Raw genomic sequence first — 6,375 nt, 5'->3', positions numbered from 1 at the left:
GGGACAAACACAAACACACACACACAAATATATACATATACATATGCGCACACACACACACACACATATTGCACACCCCTCTCACTTTGTGTCTGTCTATCTGTCTCTTTCTATGTCTGTGTGTGTGTTTATGTGTGTGTTTGTGTGTGTAAGTCATCTAAGAGTCTCTAAGTCAGGAAAAATGCACTTGTATATCTGTCAATGGAGTGAGTATATTATCCGAAGTGTACAGTATTATGCATCCATTATAGCTAATCTTACCAATCGGTTTCACACTAGGAATTAATGGAGTATTAGGTAACAATCTGATTATATAACCCTACACTCATCAGAGGTAGCTGATATGGGATGAAATATGGTGACTGCTCTCTATTTATATATATATATTTATACATACATATATAAATATGCATACAACAGGCTTCACTTAATGTCCATCTACCAAATCCAGTCTCAAGGTTTTGGTCTACTCTGAGCTACAGTTGAAGACACTTGCCCAAGCTGCTACACAATGGGACTGAACCCAGAACTACACAACCATGCCTGTGTCTATGTACACAAATATCATACAATCATACAAAAATGCCCGAACATCATGAAAATGTCCTTTACTCAGGAAGAATATCCTGTTGATGCTAATAAAGGTAATCTCCATAATCTCTTTTTCTACTTAGCTCTTACTTTGCCTTCTATGCTTTCATATAACACTCCTTCTCTGTCTTTTGAGTCACCTCTGTAACAGAAGCTATCCATTCTAAGCAGTCTTCTGAGCATTTGTAAGATTTAACTACTACATCGAACAATTCTTGTAAATCTGCTACTAACAAAGTCCTTTTCTATTTGCTTGCTTATAATCCTATGTATCTCTTGTGCATTCATTATTTATTCTTGTTTAATTAATCAAAATTTACCTTTAAGCAGAAAAGAAGGAAACTTTGCAGTATTTCTATTGTTAACCACTCTAAAAGAAAAGTGGAAAAACTTTCTAGAGACTACGAATTAATTTCATGGAAAATTGAATTTTCCTTTGATTTTTTTTTGTCTTCAGCTAAAATGTAAGCTCTTTAAATGTTTTTTGCTCACAACTTTCAGTTCATCTCAACCTCAATGAAATATTTCGATTCTTGCCATGAGGCAACTGTGAGTTATTTTCTTAAGATCATTATTTTTGTAATTATGCAAATAAAACAGATAAAAAGACTTTGTAACTTTGTCTACTCATCAGATTATGTCTTCTGTTCAAAGCAAGATTGAAAAAATTTGAAATTATTTCCTCTTCCCTTTAAGAATAACCAGTTTGATATTTTCTTCCCTATCACAATATAAATTTCATTTCATTACAAACTTTTTGCATACCCAATTCAAATATACATATACAAAGACCTCCTTGAATTATCACAATTCACGGCATGGTTGCTTTGGGTGATCTCACTTAGTTAACTTTTGTCTATCTCTCTCTGCCTGTCTGCCTGCCTTTCTCACACTCTCTTTCTCTCTTTCTCTACCTACCAATCTCTGTGTGTGTATATATATAAAGTCATAAATGACAGAAATAGTTCCATGAAATTTTATTCAAAAACAAGAAAATTCAAACATTATGACAAATTGTTTCGTAACTTAAAAACATATATCGTACTATATATTGTATGTTTTGTAGAATGATACATTAAGGAGCTTTTTTATGAGTACTACTGGCTGGAATTTTTCCTATAAAATCAAAAATATCAATACAAAATCAATAAGGTAAAGATCAATCCTCCTCATCAGAGCCCCCAAGCAAGTTAACTTGCTGCCTGCAGACAACTCTGCACCGACAAGTTGGGGCCCGTGAAAAGGAAAGCAAATTCTTTCTTGTCAAAGGTTGCTATGAACTTTGACAAAATTTTATGTTCTATTACCTCCACAGCCACCTGTGGAGGCCATATTGAACTGCCTGTGCAGTCTGAGTACCTATGGTCTCAGTTGCCCAGGCAGTCCAAAAATTCTCCCACAGACCCTCCCTCGTGATAAAAGAGAACAAGCTCCTCCTCACGGGAAGGGGCCTCACACCAAATATTTCGACTGTTTTCGTTACGCTAGCGCCTGTCATGCAAAAACCAAGCCTTTCACGATGCCCCTAAATCCAGGAACTCATGAACGTGTTTGTGTGTACGAGTATGTGTGTATGTGTGTTTGTATATATGTCTGTCCGTCTATCTATCTATCTATATATATATATATATATATATATATATATATATATATATATATATATATATATATATATATATATATATGTATATGTATATATATATATATATATATATATATATATATATATTTAATTCTAATTCTAGCTACTATAATATGGCCTTGTCTAAAGCTGGATATACTCAAAATATTGCTTTCCTTAACCCTGGTAGAACATCTCTTCTTGATACAGATAATAATAATAATAATAATAATAGTGATAGTGGTGCACATGGCAACAATAACAACAATAATAGAGATAATAATAATAATAATAATCATAGATGTTATAACAAACCTAATAACTTAAATAGTAACAACAATGGACCAAATAAAAAACAACCCTATTTACCTAAAAATCTAACTAGTAAGAAAAGTAATAAAGTGCATTTTAATAGTAAACTTAATAGCAAACTATATACTAACGCTAATAATAAACCTATGTTAATAGACAGTAATGTTGAATCAAATAACAAAAATAGTAAACATCCCACAACTAAAAGAACTACTAATCACAATAATAATATTGTACTAGAAAATAATAGTAATCATGGCACACCCCATACCCACCCACACAATAAATTTAAGAGAAAAAATAAAAACTCGATCTGGTTAAATATACCCTTCAACTGTGCAATATCCACAAATATTTATAAAAAATTCATGAATATTTTACAAAAAAATTTCCCTTCTTCTCACAGATATAGTAAAATCTTCTCTTGTCATAAAATCAGAATTTCTTACTCTACCCTTCCTAATGTAGGTACAATCATAGCTAGGTTAAACAAAAAAAACATCAAGTCAGCTAGAATTAATGAAATTACAAATAGTGGCCATATGAATGCAAATAATAATCCATCTAATACCAATAATGATGCTACCAATAATTATACAAATAGAAGTGAAAATAACAATAACGAAAGAAATTATGAAGATAGTAGCAATATACTTATTCCTATAAACCATAATTCCAACCAACAATTAGAATATATCAGTAACGACGTTACAGTTTTGACTGAAGTTGATGATAGACCCAACTCCAACAGAAGTAATAGTGATCAAAGACATAATTCATATAATATCAATAGGCCAAATGTGGAAGGAATAAGTCCAACTAATAGCACATCAAGATATGAATTAAATAATGATGGTAATAGCCAATATATACCTAATAGTAGAATTGAAGAATTGATAAATGATATTAGTGTAAATAATTGTAGTAATAATAATAATAGAGATATTAGAAATAATATAGGTGGAGTTGATAACCCCACCATGTGCAACTGTAGAAAAAAGTCCCATTGTCCTTTATTTGGATTTTGTTGTACCCGCAACGTAGTATACAGATGCATCATTAGTACTAGAACAGAGAATTATATTTATATAGGGTGTAGTATTAACCTGAAACAGAGAATATATAACCATAAATCTTCATTTAGACTTAGACATAAGGCAAATAGTACAACTTTGGCAAGTAAAATTTGGGAGTTAAAAGACAATAGTATTAATTTTAGCCTTAAATGGGAAATTATAAGAAAAGCACAACCTTATAGAAATAATAGATATGGATGTGAATTGTGTTCTATGGAAATATATGAAATTTTTAAACTTAGGAACAATCCTAATCTAATCAATAATAGATTAGACCTTAGGGTATCATGTGTGCATTGCTCTACTCGCACTTTTAAATTTTTTAAAAAATAGGACTTTTATTTAAGCAACTAAAGTTATCAAAATTTATAGTACCTTACTTCTATTATAGTCATCTAGAACTATCAACTAGCACATATTTATTTTGGTAATTGAAACTTTACAACATATATTCCTGATCTCTATCCTTAACATCTAATCTACTTAAATCAGTCATCAGATTCCTGTATTGATTATCCTTGTTATTTCCTAACATCCTTTCTTTTCTCAGTCCCTTAAACATCAGTATACACATTATTATAAACTAATATAAATCCGATAATAATTTTTATCTTTTATTCACATTATATAAATAAGGCTTACCTATGTGTCTCCTAAATAGTATCATTATCGTCAGCTAATAAGTTTTTTTAAAAGATAATTCAAAATAGTGTTCATGATCACTATATGCTTAATATACTTAATATCCTTAAATTTTACACCCTATCCAGAGCCCCTGAATTCAATATTGACATTATTTCATGATTTTTGTGAAAGATAACTACATCTAATTTTATTTTATTAACATACCTCTTATTGTGTAAACATTAGTTAGAATTCTGTTGTTGTCTGTACCACTATACTGTTACTCTATTCAGACTAAAAGTAAAAAACCTATTTGACCCATATACCTAGGGCTATAATTCCTCAACATTTTGATAGTAATAAAATGACCTGATACTACTATGACCAGTGAAACCTCTAGATTCTAATACTTTTATAGCCTTGCCCATGCATACTGCTTACACCTTCCCTCTCTTTAGAAGTAATTGTCCCTTTGCTATCACCACTAGATAAGAAACAATAGAATTCTGAGACAGTTAAAACTTTTGTCTAGAATCAATTACTAGCCTGATAGACCCTGCTATGTCAAGATGGACTTATATATTCTTCCTCTGCTCTCTCCCACTTGGTTTTAATATGTTGCCACATTTGTAATATGTCTTTTTTTCTACATTTTTTCGTGCAGCTGAAGATTGCTCTTCATATTGCATTTAAGGTAATGCTCACATTACTTAAATAAATTGAAGTAGCATGAAACGTGCGTACTGCAATCACTTTTGAAATCCGTGTTGCTTATTATTTGATATATATATATATATATATATATATATATATATATATATATTCGTTTTTGGATTTGGTTTGCAAAATTTTTTATGTGATTTCGTGTGTTGAAGCATATTCTGTTGTGTCTGGGGAGAGTTATTTTCTTTTCGTGCCTTAAAATTTAACACACTCACCGTTAAAATTTCCACTTATTATTTTTATTTTCCTAAAATTTTCGTTGCGTCTTGCAACCTTTTCAATTGTCTTGACTCTGAGAGTCAAAACTATTGAAAAGGTTGCAAGACGCAACGAAAATTTTAGGAAAATAAAAATATTAAGTGGAGTCAAGACTATTGAAAAGGTTGCAAGACGCAACGAAAATTTTAGGAAAATAAAAATAATAAGTGGAAATTTTAAGGCACGAAAAGAAAATGACTCTCCCCAGACACAACAGAATATATATATATATATATATATATATATATATATATATATATATATATATATACATATATATACATATATATACATATATATACATATATATATATATACATATATATACATATATATATATATACATATATATATATATACATATATATATATATATATGTATGTATGTATGTATGTATGTATGTATGTATGTATGTATGTATGTATGTATGTATGTATGTATGTATGTATGTATATATATATATATATATATATATATATATATATATATATATATATATATATATATATATATATATATATATATATATATATGCCAAAGTTATGAGTCAAAGTTTTTTTTCAGATGCTCACTGATGATATTTGGCAACTTGTATCTCTGTATTATATAATTAATTTGATAAAACTTGTCCATTTGTTGCTGAATTGTTTATTTATTATTTCCATATCTAATAAAGAAACATTAACATTTTATTCTTTATTTTAGAGCTTTGATAATGAACAGTGAAAAATTCACAATTAAAGTCATTTTATGTTACCTATGGAAAAATAGGCATGAGTGCAAGGGCTGTAGCTAAAGAAATGAATGATGCAGAAGCCCCAGGAACTGACAACAAACATGTGAGACAAAACTGGTTCAGATGATTCAAGAAAGATGACACCAGCCTCAAAGACAAACCAAAAGAGACCTTCTCTGAGAGCAAAATGAGGTCCTGCTTGAAATGGGCTGGAAGTGCTGCCCCACCCTACCTACAGTCCAGATCTTGTGCCATCAGATTATTACCTTTTCTGAGCCATGTCTAATTTCCAGCATGGATGGGGGTTCAAAAATGTGGATAAGGTTGAAAAAGGATGCAGAAAGGTTTTTCTTCCCTCTAAACCAGCCAAATGTTATAGGAGTGGAATAGAGGTTCTGGTACAAAGATGGCAACAAACAATAGAATATGATGG

The 6,375-nt window shown here is 30.3% G+C and overlaps 1 long non-coding RNA gene across 2 annotated transcripts; it reads left to right on the top strand.

Moving 5' to 3' along the window:
- Nucleotides 1–371: 371 nt before the first annotated feature.
- Nucleotides 372–6,045, top strand: LOC149132044 (uncharacterized). 2 transcript variants are annotated; one of them, XR_016244984.1, is made up of 2 exons: nucleotides 372–644; nucleotides 1,093–1,254. It is a non-coding gene; the product is annotated as an uncharacterized LOC149132044 (long non-coding RNA). The 2 variants fall into 2 exon arrangements; XR_016244985.1 differs by lacking the exon at nucleotides 1,093–1,254 and adding an exon at nucleotides 5,912–6,045 and having other exon boundaries at nucleotides 507–644.
- The last annotated feature ends 330 nt before the right edge of the window (nucleotides 6,046–6,375 follow it).

This window comes from Octopus bimaculoides, chromosome 18 (assembly GCF_046866305.1).
Source record: "Octopus bimaculoides isolate indiv1 chromosome 18, ASM4686630v1, whole genome shotgun sequence".
Lineage (NCBI taxonomy): Eukaryota > Metazoa > Mollusca > Cephalopoda > Octopoda > Octopodidae > Octopus > Octopus bimaculoides.
The sequence above is the reverse complement of the archived record's forward strand: the minus strand, read 5'-3'. Positions and strand labels throughout refer to the sequence as shown.